The following is a 19,521-nucleotide window of genomic DNA, read 5'->3' on the forward strand; positions in this document are numbered from 1 at the left end:
GGGTTGGCAGAAGTGAGGAATAACTGCCTCATTATCACCCGCTGAGAACGAGGAACCGCTACATTCTTGAAACCTAACCCCCTCGAGACCGATGTAAAGCAAGCGCACCACGTAAAATCACGAAGGAGGTGTTGTAAAGAGAGACAAAGAATTTCATTCTTCTCAACAATTACTTTTGTTTTATAGCCAATTAAACCGAGCGCATAAGTTGCATGACTGTGTTTGGCTCACAATATGAAATCCTCTTTGCTTCTCAGCTACATTAAGATTTTTAGAACCACCTCAAGATTACAGCTGATTAGGAGATTATTGGCTTTCTAATTCAAACCTTGAAGCATTATGAAAAATAGTTTCCTAATTGCCCTGCGAACAAAGATGTGAGTGATGTCCGCAGGAGGAAATAGAGTTTCATCTAGAAGATCGCAAATATCTATCAGTGGAAGGACAGAGAAGAAACATCAGTCTTCTCGAGCAGCCCTCTCATGTGACCTTGACTCCCGACTCGCCTTCCACACCTGATGTTGTCTCGCTGCACCTCTGATTAAATGCGTGCGAGTCGCAACGGTGACGAGCAAAGTGAGCTTGGACCACAGACAATTGAGAGTCTGCAGTCGTTTTAGCCAGGCCGCCGTTCCTGAAATGAGCAGAGACAGAACCGAACCAAGCAATTAAGGAAAAGGTCAGCCTGGATAGATAGTCTCCCGTTCCATGAAAGAGTGGAAATACACACACTGCCAAAGTACTTTTACAGTCCTTATGAGGACTCGGTGAATCCATTAATTATGGGATACGAGCAGAACAGCCTCCACGGCATATTTAACTATAATCTAACCTTCAGCAATTTTTCTCGGAAGTGACAATGTCTGGCTAATGCTGTAATCTATTGCTAGTCACAAGATAATGATTTCCTTTGTTACCAACAGGCCCCCGTGATGCATTACGTGAGGACAGACCAAATTTCAGTTTAATTAAGACGTTAGCGTATAAATTGCAACGAAAAGGTACGCCGTACCTGATGATGATGCAACAGAGGAAGCAGATTAGCAACAGAGAAGGGTTGGGAGGGGCTGAGAGGGAGCGAAAGAAAGTCAGCGGAGCGAGATCACAGAAAAGTCTTAACCCGCATTTAATTAACGTCTGATTGCGGTTCTATTGCTGTAATATTGTACTGCTGAGAGTGGCTTCATATTTCAAACTGAGGCCAAGCATTGGATTCATTCATGAGGTTGCCTCGCACACACATTGAGATATTCTGAAAGAAATAAGAGTCAAAAAAGATCCGGGTGATGGCTTATTTGTCTGAAGGGCTTCAGTCAATCAAGCTCCTTCATGTAAATTGTTTCTCCATGTGGTTGTGTGGATTCTTTTTTTTTTTTTTTAAACAAGGTCTTCCCTGATTAAGTTATTTATGTGGATTTTTTTGACATTATTCCTGATGTTTACTTTGCAGTGTGCTTTTAAAAGGCAAGCAGCTCATTTGCAAACATTTACAATTCTGAGTAGTTTATTTTTGATTTTTTTATGTGTGCCTTTAAAAATAATAGTATGTTCATTATAGCTGGTCCCATGACAGCTCTGAGTAAATTTTTCTTTTTAATCCAAAAGCAATAGCGATTTGTCAACTGCTCTGACAGTAAAGTGAGTGAAGCCTGACATTGGCGGCGCTAGGATTTTTTTCCATAAGGGGGGCTTTGGGTGGCCAAGGATATCTCCGGGGTTACGCAAACATTTATTTACAAACCCAATTATTGAGATCGGATCAATTATTCACACCCCGACATCTGCACACATGAACCTCAACATTATCGAGACTACCGGAAAGTAGCGGGGAGAATTTTGTCCATCACATAACAAACATCCGTCAACCTTGGAAATAGTCGAAACCATAACGCCATAGCGGGCTATAAAACAGGCACTGAGCAGGCAACAACGCAGAATGCCACGTCATCAGAGACTCGGCACGTCTCATAAATACACACTTTCATATGTGAGAACGTATACAGTTGAGTATTACACAGTAAATCCACAGACCAATTATATCTGCACTGTCATAACTTGTAGCACATGGACTAAGTGGCTTCTGGGGAGACTCAAGGTACAACGTTTTTTTTGTCCCTGACACACATATTAAGTGGCGGAGGGGAGACGGCGAACTCTGGTTGAACTCGGGGTAAACCAGAGGTGAGGCAGTGCCGCGTGCACACAAACTACTATTAAAGTAAACAATGTGCGCTCTGATGGGGAGAGTGGATACAAATGTAATCGTCATGACGATTCAAGTTGACCTTTGCGTTACATGACGTCGACGTTAAGAGAACTTCCATAAGCTTTTTCCAGACCGATCAGCCATTTAAAATCGGATTTGACTGATTCTGAAATGCTCTATTAATTATTCACTAAAAAGGGGGGTCTTTTTATTTATTTATTTTTACATAATAGAAACTGAACCTGACAAAACTCATTTGGAATTATCATCCATATCATTTCTAACAATGAAAACAAATCATTTGAAAAAGAAAAATTGCCATTTTAAAGTTGATATTGATGGGATGTGGCTATTTCCTGGTGCAACGTGGTGAAATGGGTGACCGTTGTGGCGGAGTTGCTATTCAATGATTTATGTGTAACTTTGTTTGACCCCGGTTCACTGCCTCAGCAAGTCTCATTGGCCAAGTTGCCCTTCAGTGTTCACCGAAAGCCGTTAGGCACGGCTCATCACACACACGTGCACACACGGGTGAACCCGCAAGAACCACACAAGGGAACATGGGCTAAGATCATGCACACAGGCGTACACATTCCAATACACACACACTCAGACTGAGTGGATGGAAATCTACCCACCTGCTGATATAATATAGTACATAAACAAAAACAAAGTGACACATGGAGACCAACTGGTTTAAACAGTCCGTCTGAATGCGAAACAAGAAGATGCTAAACGATGCTCGCTGTTGCTTCTCAAGCGGGTTTCAAAAAGAAGTGAAAAAATGTGTGAAGTAGAGTTCATTTCTTGTTTTTAAAAACTCATGTCCTTGGTCGTGCTGACAAGTTGTAAGAGTAGACTCTTGGCGTATTGAACGACAAAAAGATTACGAGATGGCTTTGAGAGGAGAGTGGCAAATAACTACAGTAAATGACGTTACTATTACAAATCCATAGTGTGTCATCATCTCTCACTTTGTCACTGGACTGTATAGATGAAGAGAAAAGTGAATGATGTGGCCTGGCATCCAAGATGGTGCCCCTGTTGACCCCCCCGCCCACCACCTTCTAGCACCGCCCATGGATCAAAAGAGGCAACCATGTATCTCATCCAGTGGATGGCAGAAACGGGTTCATCCCTAATGCAAGGAAGCCCTTCTTTGTAAATTTTAGGTCTGTAAACCTTCATTTACGCCAAAGAAAAAGAAAATTGATTTCAGGTGGTCGGAATACGATGAAATCTGCCATTAAACTATTATCAAATGTATGCCTTTTCCTTCTGTATGTGCCGTGCCGGGCCTTTTTTTTTTTGCCATGATGAAGATTGACTTGTTGCGTAATGAAAACCCAGAGCAGCCATCCTTGGAGAGACGGCACGCAGGAGAGGAATGAAAAGGGGAAAGTAATGAGGTAATGAAGGAGCAAACAGCTCGACAGGATTCCACTTTGGATGGAGAAAAGGGAGCGTCTCTGGGGGACAGAAACAACAACGGTGCCACAGAGCGAAGGGAGGATCCACTCGCCGTTCCATCTTGGAGAAAAGTGCTGGCTTCAAAATGGAAGCCAGGACTCAGGTGCTTGACAGGGAATCTGTTTCGCCTTTATCATAAATCCCACGGTGACCCCTGATCTATAATTCATGCCGACAAATGGAAGCCAAACAGAAGGAAGACAGAATCGCACCGACGCACACACAACACGCGCTTTGAAAGCTTTGAAATCTGTTGCTAGACACACCATCTCCTACCTCTCGGGAAAAACCTCTTGGGTGGCGGATAAGCATCCATCGCTATGGTGATGGAGCTTGGGCTCTATCCAAAGAGACTGATGATATATAGATGGCTTCATCCTTCATGGATGGCCATGAGGGGGGAAAAACGGCAGCCTAATAAAACCAGCGCCTAAAGGGCCCGGAGGCGTTTCAATTCGGGGGAAATTGTTGCTGGAGGCCACCTGCGAGGATAGATCCATCACCAGACAATCCAAAGGAGCAGATCACTATCGATTGGCTGGTGTTGGTTTTACGTGGCGCCATTTGTGGACCACGAGTAAACTCACAAGTAGGCCCCACAAAAAAAATGGTATAAGAGGATGTTGACTTTGAAAAGATTTTTCCCACGCTCAGCTAATGCAGCATGCAGGCAGCAACGGGAGATCAATGCGTAACAATAATACATAGCGAATAGTGTCGACATCCATTTTGTAATCCCCTAATCAGCTCAGAATCAAAAGCGTGCTGTGAAAATCTAACGCGAGGGTGAAATTTGCTTGTGATCGAGATTGCTAGCTTGCGCGTGACGAGATGTGAGAGGATCAGTCACGTCTGAGCAATACAACATCACAAAGAAGGTTGATGAATCGGTTCCTGGCTCCTACTTGTTGATCAATGGAGGAGCTTTGTCCATAAATGAGGTTCCAAAAATGTCTTGAATAGAACATACGGCCCTACTAGAGTACTTAAATCCACATTTAGAATGCAACTTGCAGTGCCACACTTGGCCTGTTATGACTTGGCAAGTAAAAAATAAAATATATTTTTTTAAAAGTTGATCAGCGTCTTGCAAAAATTCTAACCCTAACCCTAACCCTTGACCCAAGAAAAGACTGGATTTGCAAACTCCTCCTTTGCTAAAAACACTTAACAGGTCAAGAGGGTTAGAACTTAATTACCGTCGGCGGTGCCAGTCATTAACTAGAATTTCGTTTCTACCACTGACAGCTTATGTTTGCATAATCACAGCTTTGAACTTGGTCGGAAAGAAAAACATTGCGAGAATAATAGAAGCGAAGGCCGTTTCTAGACTGAGAGGAAAAGCGAGCAACGAAAAAGAAAGTAAAACATTTTAAATAAAACTGATTCATTATTTAGACTTGATTTATTTTGATATTAGTTACTAATTGTGTAAATCATTTCCCCGTTCAAATGTAGATGAGATTCCCAAAACAGACCTACAGATGCAAATAAATAGCCTTCGGTGCAAAATAAAATATTTTGCCAAAGCAGTGCTCCCAGAGTTGCTTCTTGGTTATAATGGCGGTCCCTTGGACAGAACCATTTAAACCCCCCTGCTGTAAAGAAGTGGTATGTTTAGGAAGATAAAAGCCTGCTTGAAGATGGAAGATATACCTTTCTCCCTGTCTCCTGGAAACGCTTGCCTTTAAAACCACAATCATCTCAAACTGGGAAAAGACAACTTTTTCTCAGCCATCGTCGCCCAATCATCTTCCTCATTATCAGCAACATTATAGTAAAGTGTTGCAAAATCTCTCTCTTCTAAGAACCTTTCAATCTTGTCACTCTCTTTCCATCTCCTTCCTCTTCCAGTGGAAGGGGAGGGAGGGGGGGGGGGGTGTAGTTAATGAATTCTTCAGCAGCGACACAAAACAGATTGCAGATCAATTTTTAATAAGAACCCCGCCGTTCACAAGCAAAGCAAGCGCGCCTTGGATACGAGAGCAGGACTTGTCCTGCAGAGAGGTAATCATATTGAAACCAATGGCCTCTGACCAAATATTGTGCACACTTTCTGTGTTTGCCTAAATTGTATTCCTCCTAAGGCAACTTACTTCACATGCCAAAAATTAAATCACATGATTTTTCATCTCACATTTAAATTGTTACCATTCTGTCTCCATCAAGTTGCCAACGAGAGGATTGCATAATTCTCTGCAAGTCCCAAAAAAGTATTTTGACATTCAGAGCACATTTGTGAATTGTAGCTATGAGACCTTATCTCCGGGTGACTCCAGGGGAGAGCATCCATATTCAAGGCCAACGTGGCCTTTCCGTAGCCGCATCCATTATTCATGAGAGCCTTCCTTTAGCCTCGGACAGTTGGGCTAGCCTTCTCCAAAGGGTTGCACCCGAGCGAGCTTGACGTTAAAGCGATAATTCACTTGCACATTACAGGCATCAGATGCAGGAAAGGCAAAACGTTCAAGGGTATTTCATACACATCCCAATTTTGAAGTGGGAGAGCCATGAATCACCAAGAGCACGGGAATGACCCCTGATTTATTTGTCCGTTGGTCACCAATTTTCTCCCCTCTCCTAGGTACAAAGTAATACATCTCTTTTCCCCCCTCTTTTAAACACCTCTCGGCATAAAACAAGTTTACCTCTTAGTCTCAGCAATGAACTGCTGCAAGGGATTATTTTTCCTCGCTTGTCAAAAGAATTATTTACATTGTAGAGTTAGTGTAGCTCAGCGTTATCAGCAGAAATTCACACTTGCTACTCAGCAGAATACAGCTAGAATTTTTCCAAGCATTGAGAATATTGATGACCACTATAGAGGTGTAAAAATTAATCAATAAATCGATTAACAAATAAATTGCCTTGTATTTTAATAATCAACTAATACTCGTGTGGTATTGCTTAACTGTTTATTTGTTTTTTTTAATCACTAAATAATGTCAACTAGACCAAAAAAACAGGTCACAAATAATAATCGGGAAAAAAAAATCTTCAATACACTTTAAAGAAAACCAAATTGTATCCGATTAATCGATGAAATAATCGATTCTAAAAATATTGGTGATTCTAGACAATGCAATATATTTTACAAGCAAAACCTTGTCTTTATGAAAACCTGACGACTCTACGACAAAAAAAATCATAATGCATTTTTGAGTGCTCGTATAAAAGAGCCACTACGCTAACCCAACAAGAAAGTGTTTGAAGCAAACAACAAAATATTAACATACTCCAGAGGTCTGTCTAATGAAAATCTAGTTTTTGCTGCATATTATTTGATCAGGAGTGCCACGTTTGACTATAAAAGCAGAAGTGGAGGATGTTAATGAGATGGCAGGCTTACGCATTTCACACAAGGACATGCATACACTGGTCCATTCATTTGGAATTTGTGAAGTGACACAAAATGCCTGCAACTTGAACTATTGTTTAATTGACACCCTGATTTCACATTGCAAGGTTTTAAAATATTTTACCATCTTGCATGTGCGTTATAATTCCTTCCAAGTATTGGTATTTGGTAAATCCTTCATGCTATATATGCATTTAAATGGAGTCTCGTTTCAAGATACAATCTGAATAATTTAGCGGGGAGCGCTGGCTCCCTTACCTTTGTCGTACTCAAATTATCATGTAATGTGACAGGTGACATTTTCAAACACTGCACAAATCTGGTCCAGGATTCAACTCCAAGATAATATAGAGCAACTGGAAAATAAAATGGACTTTTGTCTACAATCTTAGAATATCAGGGTGAGGGTAAGTCAAATGATGTGTTGAAAAAGATTTCACATAGCTATAAAAAAAAAAAACCTTGCTTTTAGAAACAAGTCATCTTTTAGGCCTAGTAAGCAATTAGTTGATGAATTTGTTTTTATTCATGAAGCCACAGAATAATATGCCAGACAATTACGCAATTAACATCTATGCGGCAGCGTTCGTCCACTGTAAGCAACGGTGAAGCAACACATGTAGACAGACAATATTACAAGACTCACGTATTCTTTATCCTCGGCAAATAGTGACCGATGCTCAATTTTAATTTCAATGAAACTTCACACCTCTTCGTATATCGCCTGCACATACAAAACGCCCACGTACGACCAAATAAAGGCAACAAGAGCAAAAACGCTGGAGGCTACAGACGGCTAACATGAGAGTGCAAAGAGCGAGAAAGCAGATTTCAGTGCAAGAACAGGTAAGGTTATGAAAAGTCTCTCTGAACGATCCAAACACCCTCATTACCGCATCATCTCGGAGAGGACGTCCAGAAATGAGAGAAGGTGCTCGAGGGGATCCATTTGCATTGACAAGACGCCGGTATGGCTCAAGGCCACTTCTTTAAATCGGGTTTAGGAGCCAGACAAAGCAGTGAGAATAAAACGGGACTCGAGAGGCTGAGATGAGAGACAAGAGGGGCAGAGGACGGCGAGACGCAAAAGAAAGAGGTCAAGAGGTCTCGGAAACAGTGTTCATTAGCAGGCAGAACACAAGGCCCGAGAAAGACTTACAAGCACACAAAGTGCTCTCAGTAGGCCGAGCACATCACCTGGAGAGAGCCGCCTAATTAATATTTCATGTTCTTTCTTCTTGCAGGTGAATGGAAATTAAAACAAAATACAGGCGTAGTGAATCACAGTTATCTAACCAACACTAACAACTCAGGTACACCAAAATATTCCATATACAACCTACAGGATGTGAAATTGTACACTTAAAAACACCAAACTAGCATCTGATCACAATCTTGCACAAAGATCGAGTTAAATGTCCTTTTTCTACAGCAACAATAATAAAAGAAATGACAGAGGATCCCTCCTGAACCTTTTTCCATCGAGCGTCTTTCGAGAATATCTCCCTGGCAGTAGACAGAAGGAGAGGAAACACAGATTACCATAGCATTAATAAAACAAATGGTAATCAGGAACAAGAGCAAAAACAAAAGAGCTGCATCCGTGTGACTCAGGAAGATCGTATGTGTGTGTCCGCAAGTCAAACACACGCATGCACACATAGTGGAATCCATCCAAGCTTGTAATGGTGTTGTTCCTCAGAAAGGTTAAGTCATCCCAGTTCAGTCTGGCGTAGTAGCACAAAACAGAGGGGGAGGGAAAAGAGAAATGAAACCAGCCACAGGGTATAAACGTTTGTTATGAAGATCGTGCAAAAGGATAATGGTAGGGGAAGAAAAAAAAAAAATTAGCGGATGGTCATAGGATGTTGGTGGAAATCATCCTTCTCATTGAACACACTGGCTTGCAATGAGTCCAAGTACAAACAAGCTGACGTGTGGCATTGACTTCACTAACTTGGCTGGTATTTTCATTTCTCACGCCGGGGATTGTTGAGAGGCGATGCAGATGGTGAATCTAATTGTGTGAGCTGGCTTCCGTTTCTCTGCCGTGTCTCACCGACTTTGTATTAAAAGTTGGCACGTGGAACAGTCACAAAGTCGATTTTTGTTCAATGAAATACGTATGTGATAGGGAGGAAACGATACAGTGAGAATATCCTCAGCTCGAGTCACTGTGTTGGAAATAATGTTCAAATATGATATGTGATATTATTTAATTTTTAATTTATTTTTCAAATCACTATACACTATCAAATAAATAGTAATTGGCTGAAAAAATGTATGCAAAATATAATTTTAGCTAATTAATCGATGGAATAATCGCAAGAATAATAAATTCTGAAAATATTCGTTTTGTGTAATGTTTAATTATTTTGTTGTCTATCGCTATACGCTATCAAATAAATAATTGGGGGAAAAATGTATGCAAAATTAATCGATGGAATAATCGACAGAATAATCAATTCTGAAAATATTCGATAGTGACAGCTTTAGCATAATGGCACAAATGAGCAAAGCTAGCAACATGTATTTTTTAACACAAAACAATAATAATATTGAACCAAGTCAAAAATAAAAATCAATCGTGCTACATCACGATATTGAAACGTATACATAACAGGGAGGACGGACAGTTCTTGACCCAATTTTCCTCAACATTTCTTCACAGGTTTCATTGAGCAACACATGACAAGTGAGGAGTCGCCATCTCGTTTTCCCAACCATTGGCCCACTGCGTGGCGCTGTGTAATGTTGCGTTGCTAATGCCTCCAACCAGTCAAGTTGGCTAATGATGTTGAATCGGCGCAGCGGGGCGTCTGCGCTGAAGATAGGTGCATTTAAGCAGAAATAATGATATGCTAATGATTACTCGGGCATTGGCGGGGTTCCACTGGTCATGGAGAACATGCCATCAACTGTGAGAATGATCCAGGAACTGATTGGAAATTGATCTATGGACATGTTATGGGTGTTTAGATTGCAGGGAAAAAGAAATTCTAATTTCATGACGATTTCCTCAAACTTTGCAACCTTCAGAATGGCCTTACCTGTCTCGATTGATAACTTTCTCTATTAGTTTTTCTTGTCGTCTGCTTTAAGGCTATTCCCACCCCTTCTTCCACTCTGCCATTGTTCCATTTTTATTCTTCTTTTATGGGGAACCATTTGAAAAAGGCCGGACAGCCAAAGAAGAACTTGGGCAGCTTTGAAGCATCAATGGTCTGGGTGCACAAAGCAATCTATATTCCAAAATGCTACAGCTCAAACTTGAGACTTTCATGCTAGGTGAATGGAAGGCCCCTATTAACTTGAAGGCAGTATGACTGTCATAAAGTTTTTTTTTTCACTTGAAGACCCCAATTTTCTATCAAGCAGACAGAAGAAAATGGAACAGGCTTTGTAGAAACTTTTTTTAAGGGATCCTACGGGTTAAATGGTTTCAAAAATTCAGCAAGCTCTACTAATAAGGAAAAAAGACGCACATTACCACATAAAGGAGGGTGATTTTATATGATTGAAATATTTACGAGCAAAGATTAAGGGCACACAATCTGACTTTGATTTCTCTTACAGGCCAGTTGGCCATAACTAGCTGCATGTTTTATGGAGAAATATACATTTATTGTTTGGAGTTTCTAGTAAAAAAAAAATGTCTTGGGCTTCTTTTCATACGCTCCGAATCTTTTACGAGTTTTTAAAAAATAGCAATTACCCTTTAAAGGTCAAACAGCCAATCAGGACACTTCCACTTAACACCTTCACATGTTAATATCGTGTCTGCAGACTTAATGCCGCGTGCACCGACTATTTTTCAATTCGGGAAGTTTTAGAGAAACGACAACGAGCGAGGGAAGCAAATTGGTCGTTGACAGTCACTCAGCCACAGTCTGGCTAGATTGTCTCTACAATCTTCTCTCACCTCCTCTTTACCAGAGGTGAGGAGAAAAGCACAAAGTCTTCGGCACACGTGTGCCCATCAGACTGTTAAACACACATGCGGTAGCCTCCAGAGTCGTGTACACAAGGAGGCCATCGCGCTTGAGCAAACACCAGAGAGGCGCAGTCATTCCGGTGCCAATCACCATCTTGGCCTGTTAGATGGAAGACATGACAGCTCTGTAATCAGCAGGTAATGATGGGATCCCAATAGAGGAGAGAAGAGGAAAGTTCACGAGGCCCTTGAAAGCAGCTTGAGGGGGAGAAGGAGGGGGGTCTCGAGTGAGAGCTTGTCGGCGGCAGGTGCCAACTGAATCCCACCCTGCATCCTTTCGCCTCATCTCACACGCTCACACCACCTGGTCCATACTATTTACCCACAGTGGGGTCCCCTCCCTCTCCATTTCGCTCATCCTCCACCATGCAGTTCATCGGGCTCTTTTTTGCACTTAAGCGTGATGAAGACCTGTCAACGCTGAACTCACACACTGATTGGAGCGAGAGCCCACGCTGAGCGCACTCGCCGACCGATATAGCTATGCAAAGCTGCCATCTACAATTATGGGCAGGAAATATCAAATGTGGCAATCAAAAAATGTGATGAGAGCGGTTGCAGCTGCCACGTTGCACTCGTGAGAGGAAAAAAAAAAAAATCATGTTAATTGTAGGATTCTTCAATGTATGCAGATGGCTCTTAGGCGTTTTGCAACCATAATGTGACTTTGAACCGATTTACAAAAATAGTGTGTCAAATTTGTGACAACAAGATTTTGTTGAATAAGTTAAATGATTAAAGTAGGGTCTTGAGAAAATGATGCATCGTAGCATCTGCTGTAACGCTTTGATTATTTAGGTCTTTGTAAGTGGCCACTATATGCAACCAAATAGGCCACTGCCGGAGCTAGAATTTTTCCCTTAGGGGGGGGCCAAGGGGTGGCCAAGGTCATCTCAGGGGTCCACAAACCAACAAAAAAAATTATAAAAACCCAAATAATTCTTCCAAAAAAACTGAAAAGAATTAAATTTGTGTTTCCTACAAGGGACGACTGGAAAAGTGTGAAAAAATTCCAGACAAAATAAAAAAACAACCCAAAAGTGAATTATCTGGCCTGGCACCTTGTTTCTTTACCTTCTGCATGTTTCGGGTTTTTTTTTTCAAAAACCAACTGTTCTCATTTGAGTTAAATATACTTGCTGAACACACAAAGCGTTATTTGTGCTTGCACATGTGTGATATTGATTGTGGCTATCCAGGAGGCGGGCAGCAAGGCGTGTGTTGGTGCCCAAGGGGCGTGCCGGTGCTGAGCGAGCAAATACTTCACCTACACCAGAAACACACAAACATCTAAATACACACATGCCTGACCATTAAGATTTACTTCCGTCATACTGGCCCATTGATCTGAGCAGGAACAAAGAACATGGGAAGAGAAAAATAAAACAACAGAGACAGACAGAGAGTCATTGACGTAAAGATTCACCTTGAAGCAAACAGCATAAATATGACAAGGCAAAGGAGAAAGTCACCTCCAGCTTTATCCAACTCAATTCACAATTGCTGCAAATGTTTCCTTTTTTTAACTACTAAACTCTTCACCAAAGGGTTTGCAGTCATATTGAATCAATACTTCTTCTGGTTCACCTTTTCAACAATGTTAATTTGGAGAATTTAGGAGTGAAGAGCTGCTCTCAACGGGAGAAATACTGTGAGGGCAAAAATCATTTTTTGGGGAAAAGGTCACAAGCCCAGCAGCAAGTCAACCGAGGCATTTCATCTAACTCATCTTTTCACACGCCATTTAGCATTGCAGCCAGAGGATTAATGAAGAAATGATTCACACGATATGGAAGTGTCTCGATACTGGAACTGAAAAAGAATTTTATATAATAAAGCGTCAATATTTTCTTACTCGACCAATCAGCGAGTTTAATAAAAATAAAGGGCTGTTATCAGTAAAGTTCTCTTCATTGGGAGTTTATAAATTTGTTCAAACTTAGTTTCTAGGAAACTCTTCCCAAAAAGTGTGTCAATGTCAAGGGATTGTTTCAATGTCAAAATGAAATCATGTTGCTGGTGGCGTCTCTTTCATAGAACACCTTGTAGTCAGGGAAAGTGTATATGGTGCCAAAAAAGTACATATTTGCATTTTAGGGCAAAATATTCATTTCATGAGGTGGGGGTGGTTGTAAAGTAAGTGAGAAGAAAGAGTGTTCATTTCCTGCCCTGTGGATTGCTTTGGCAAGCTCACATGCTGACAAAAAAAAAAAAAAAAAAACACTCACTGCAATAATAATTACATGGGATGAAAGCACTGCTGGTTATTTATGGAATGCGACTCCTATTAAAAGTCACATTGATTAGATATAAATGCACCAAGTCTAAATGGTGCGTTAAATCTTTTCCACACACTTATTTCAATCCATAAAGGGCATAATTCACAGAAAACGTGTCAGGCAAGAGCTATTTATTCCAAAATCTCAAAGTGACCCTCTGTTGACTCATTGACTACCATGTACATTTATACTCGTCAACTGGAATCCAACCGTTCGCTACCAGTGGCGGACGTAGTCAAGTCGGAAGATGTTGGAAGTTGCGGAAGTTTAATATAAAAATAAAATCTTAACCATACCCAACACCTTAGCATGTATGCTAAAAAAAAAAAAAAAAAAATGAACTCACGAGTTAACAATAACAACATTCTTCTAATCACGTCTAACTGTACAGTAATTCAAAGCTTGTCTGTGTCGGAGGAAAAGAGTCAACAAGTGGCGCTTTGTTTGTTCCCCGCAGAAGCTTAACGAGCAAGACCGATCCTCTCCAATTGTTCTCGCCACCCAGCGTGATGAACTTGAAAGCTCGCCACAGTTATGCACGCTTACAAATTGTGGCGGTGCCTCTCAGGAACGCGCCATGTTGGAACCAACAGTAAACAAAAAGGAAAGAATGGGCAAGCATGAAGGAGTGTTAATTAGGCAAATTGAAGCTCTCAGGTTGTGGATACTTTTCCGAGATTGACACGTGTGCAATAACAATGGCCAGCCAGAAAATAAGGTGCAATGACGCAAGGGTGAGGAAATTTCAAGGGCGCGAGGCGCCAGTGAACCCGAGCGAAGAGAGACAAATGGGCCAACGATGGATGCAGATGAGATGCAAGGAAAGAAAAGTGTGACAGAGAGAAATATTATATTTATTCCTTTTGCCAGGGACTCAATAAAACCTCTCTCCATCAATCAGCAGCCATATCGACTAGCTTAAAAATATATGATCATAAATGATCATTTCTACTCATCTTCATGATCAAACAGTATATATTTTTTAAATCTTTTCGAATTATGTAACAATCCCGATTAACTCGGTAACTCATTATGCAGATGTGATGAGACATGATTTCTAACGGAGTGTGCCAAAAAGAACGCAGCCTTCTAATTTGCCTCCATAATCACTTTCGGTGCTTGATGACATCACGTGGCAAATGTGGAAAATACGTCAAAATACACAAGAATAAAGACAATAACTATTATAACCTTGGTATTGAATAAATTAGAATAAATTAGAATAATTTCGCTAATTATCAAGGGATCATTGAGGAACCTTTCTGTGTGAACGTGATTAAAAAAACAGGATGAGACGATTCAAGGTGAGGGCTTGGACATTACACACACACACACACACACACACACACACACACACACACACACACACTTATTTCTTGGACAAACAAAGGAGAAAAGAGTCATTTCAAAAGAAGCATGGCGACGACACGCGGTGATTGACAGCGGGACGAGCGGGTTGATGGAGGGATTCTGTCAGTGATAGATAACAGCTGTCTAATTCACAGTCACACACACGACACACTCCGAGAGCGAAGCCAAATGAGAGCGACAAACACCAAAACACTTTTTTAACTTTCAAACAAAGTCAACGACATAGGAAAGACAATCTGTGTGACATTCACACATGTATACGCCGTTGTGAAGCATTCGGAAGACTGGGGATAATGAAATGTAATCATGTCAGTCAACAATGAATTATGGATCATCATCTAATGGCGGACTTGCCTTACTCATTACTAGCATGCTAATGTGATTGGGTAACACGGGATTATCAGCGTCATTCAAGCAGAGAAGCGGCCCCGAAGGAAACGGGGGCTTGTCAAAGTCACACGAATGAAAAGGGGAGACCGACACTGAGGATTGTTTTACATTCATTTGAAGTCTGTTAACAAGTCTGTTTTTAAAATGTTTTTGTCACGGGCTGCACAACAAAATGATGAATTACTAATTTTTAAATCAGAGACTAGTAAAAACTATTCGAATATTTTTAAAAATGAATGGTAATAAAAAATGCTCGCAAAAGTGAAGACAATTTGAAATTTCAGTATTGTCACATGATGTGGAATTTGTCTTCGAGGGCCACATAAAATGATATGGCGGGCCGTATCTGGGCCCCCGGGCCTTGAGTTTGACATCCCTTCCCTAATGAGAACAAAACAGATGACATCTTTTAATTCATAATTACCTTGAAACTGCACTTTGAAATAAAATTAAAAAATATTATGGCGCTACTATTTTGTTTTAAACACGAGTCTCCTTGCGAGTGAGGTCACAAAATGGATTCTCGGAGACTTATTTCCCCAGCAATCTGCACGCACCTACATCTCCCGACTGATGTAATACACAGGAGTGCATGTAAACACACTCTCCGGCATTCATCACAGTAACGGTCAAGGTGGAGACATCTCCCCCAATCCATCTCTCGGCTTATTGGCACCGAAAGACTTTGCCTTTGTGTTTTGCTCACAGATTTATGAGCGACTAAAGGCGCATGCAGGTGCTTATGCGAGCATGTCAATGAGTGCGGATGCATACATTAGAGGCATCTGGCAGCGAGGAGGGGGGGGGGGGACTGATGTGCTTATTGACACCTCCCCTCCCTTGCACTTGTGGCATCGCCTCCCCATGTCCTTCTCTCCCTCCACCCAGCTAGCCCCCCCCCCCCCGATCCATCACATTTCTTTAAAAGCCTGTTAGGTAAGCCAATACCATTCATTAGCACGAAAAGATTAGCTTTTCAGCAATGTGTTCGGGAATGTGCAAGGGACAAATAATCAAAGAAGCCTGTGGCAGACAGCCACTTAGTTACCCTACAGAGTTGGGCTCATGTTGGAATCTGGGAAATGCCATTCACTTTAATACAAGGGGACCAAGAGTAACATTAAAATGATTATATATTACATGGATTCAACAAGTAGGTAATTTTTAAAGAGACATTATGGAAATTTGAATGTTATATATAATTTCAAATATTTGAATCTGAAGTGCCTGCTATACTTACCCATCAAGTGTGGAATTAAACAAATAAATCCACCCGCTGTTGAGAAACAGGGGGAATAATTAGTATAGGAACCTACACTGAGCTGTCTCAGCAATGACATCATCAGCTGGGGTGAAGATCCACCATGGTGGAACCAATTTGGACAAAGCCATGTATAAGCAGAGCTGCAGTGTTTGTAAAGATTGGTGTACCCTGTTCAGAATGTTCTTAAGATCAGGGGATGCTTTGAGAATAATTGTCAATTTTGGCTATGTGAAGCCCTTTGAGACTGTTTGTGATTTAGGGCTATACAAATAAACTTGACTTGACTTGACTTAATATATTTAAGGGCTTGGGGAAGGATGGCAATTCTGACAGTTGTATTTTGGTGAATTGTTGATGAAATGTGTGTGTGTGGGGGGGGGGGATTAGGATACTAATCACATTGCCACAACCATAAAAAACAAAACTGCACCTACCTTAATTAATCACTATATCAAGCTGTCTATTATATGCTGCACCACATTCATCAGCAAAAGTAAAAATGACAAACCACTTTGCATACACTCAAATGACTTAATTCAGAGTCACTGGCAGTGCAGCAGCTAAATGAACGCATCACTTTGAAGCATGATTAAAAAACACCACTCACATCTGAATCTGCATACAGCGACATCATTTACAACTTGACGCTTATATTAAAGCGCCTGATTGATGGTAACAATACAAACAAAGTAGGCCTTTTTTTTTTGCCAACTGCAGGTACGTTGCTGCTTAATGGTAATTGCAGATCGTCAAGAAAACACCAAAAATCACTCTAATGTCAAATTTGGATAAAAGATAGCAATGCAACTCACCGTAAATTGAGCTTGAATCTTTGTGCAGTGAAACTGAAGCCGAATCCTCAGTTGTCAATTGATTTTGAAGGTGTTCACCTGGAGTTGTTGAGGCGTTCAATGACTCAAGGTAAATCCGTACGTCCGATAATTATGTTGAAGAGTTTTATATTTTATTTTTTTCACCCGGCAGGGGCTGTTCACAAATGTTATTTTTCCAGCACCACACTTGTTTAAATTAATCGTTTAAATTATATTGATTAATTATAAAAACAGAACAATGTGCAGACGACTCTGCTCATTAAAATTAATATCACCATGAATTTATATTGTATTTTATTTCCCAGTAGTTTATGCGATGTGATGGAATTGCCCACTAAGTTTATTTTGCATCTACTAATTTTCTGGCCTTTTTTTTTTTTTTTTTTTTTTGCATTAAATGTGTTTTCAATACAAATAGCAACGCTTTGTACATTTCCATATTTCAACTATGAATGTTTTAATAATAATAATGACTGCTGATTAAACTGTACAAAAACTGTAAAAAAAAAAGAAATAATAATAAATGCCTACATGCATAATGAATTGTAACAAATGGGCCATTGCTTGTGGCAAATTCTCCAAGGGGCAAAAGATTTAATTAAGTCAAAATGAAGTATTGGCTGCTCAAACAAGCACACTCATATAGACACACCTCATTAGTGATATTTTGAGTAATTGGGAAGACTTGTCATTAGCTAAAACAATAACGATGAATTCCTCCTGGGACTGCAATTGTATTTATCTGTCCAAACAAACATATCTTAAAAGATACACACAAAAACAAACACATGGGCAGTTATTTAACCTTCTCCATCCCCTGGGATTGGGTCTTTAACCGTAACAAAGCAGTTGCCCAATCAGTTGCATTCTATTCCCAAACGACTATTCCCTTCATATGTAGAAAACAATCTGGAGAACAAGATTACACACAAACACACACACATGCCTTCACTAATACTCATCAGCTTTTGGGACAGAGAAAAATCTATATTTCATCTGCGAAGCTGAGGTTCTTGAACGCACGCTGAGTTTGTTTGTCATTAGGCCTAATCCCTGTGGCTCACCTAATCAGTTTGCTGTGTATGTGCCTTTTCCTTTTTTTTTGTGCGTCTGTGTACGATGTATCGGGGTGAGAGGGGCCATAGCCGGAATCGTGCAAACACACAATGGAGTCTGAATTAAAGGCATCGATTGGACATGGCGTGCTCTCACACACGGATCAAAGCTTACCTTTGATCAATGACTAATCTATTTGTTTGTGGCGTTTTATGCATCTCAATTTCAATCAGTCGAAAATGCTCATACTTGCAAAGGTTATGTCACTGATCTGCGCTAATATACAGTAAGCAGTGTTAAAAGCCAGATAGGCAACAATCAAGGCCTAAGTAGAAATATTTGTTTATATTCCAAGGTAAACTGCAAGATGCCCCCTTGCGGATGCTGTGCAGTCCGAGACCACCATGTGATGAGATGGGTGTGCTATAAAAATATCTTTAAGATGACATCACATTAATATGTGGTGAAGAATGAAAAAAAGAATGGACACATTTCAGGCAGAGAATTCCCTAGATGCTAATCAATATTTGATAATGTCAACTTCTGAGTAGTCCCCGCAGTAGATTTTAATGATAACTATATGGGCTAGATTGAACTCAGTTATCAATCAAAGCTTCGGCATTCATTTAAATAGAAATATGCAGGCAAAACATATATTAACAAAAGTGAGGGTCAAAACCATGGCTAACCTATATGCAACGTTAAAATAATTGGCCATCTAAATGACACATAATCAAGCTCACCCCTTCACGTTTTTATTCATCAGAGAGGAACCTTAGTCTATCATTTTCTTCATTAGCAACTCTTGTCCATGTAATGAACGAGCTCTGTGGCGACCAATCAAAAGCCAGACAAAGTCTTCTGAAAGAGATAGCAAGCGCTGGTGCTTTAGTTAGTGTGACTAATTTGCTGCTTTGTTCCCGCAGATATTTCATTGAAACGATGGAAATGATCCTTTCAGCCCCTTTGACTCACAGCATGAAAAATATGAGGTGGAACATGATATTATGCTTTAATCACATCGCCGCCAGGTTTGGGAAGAAAGGTAAATGCTTTCAAGACACTGTGCCTCGCACGATTGTCTTATTTTATGACCTTAAAGACATCATATTTTTTCTCAAGGTCAAAGGCAGAAGGAATTCCTAACGTACTCAGTATATTAAAATTCAGATTTCTTACAGCCTGTATATAATGTTGTTTTAACTCAATACCCGCATTGCTGTTGTGCCAAATCCATCCCAGCCTGAGATGATGAGCCTGCATGATGCACAACTCCCCTGAGCTCATATCCACAAGCAAA

General features: G+C 40.5%; 1 protein-coding gene across 2 annotated transcripts in view; it reads right to left on the reverse strand.

Moving 5' to 3' along the window:
• Window positions 1-17,248, reverse strand: part of LOC148387460 (eotaxin-like) — a 109,993-nt gene extending 92,745 nt beyond the window's left edge. The window contains exon 1 of one of the 2 annotated variants that reach the window (XM_088396016.1): window positions 17,145-17,248. The gene's annotated coding sequence lies outside the window, so the exon portion shown is untranslated. The remainder of the gene's footprint in view (window positions 1-17,144) is intronic. The other variant, XM_088396014.1, reaches the window with a different exon arrangement.
• Window positions 17,249-19,521: the final 2,273 nt, after the last annotated feature.

Source organism: Syngnathus floridae, chromosome 14 (genome assembly GCF_059516105.1).
Source record: "Syngnathus floridae isolate MCC-2025c chromosome 14, RoL_Sflo_1.0, whole genome shotgun sequence".
Classification (NCBI taxonomy): domain Eukaryota; kingdom Metazoa; phylum Chordata; class Actinopteri; order Syngnathiformes; family Syngnathidae; genus Syngnathus; species Syngnathus floridae.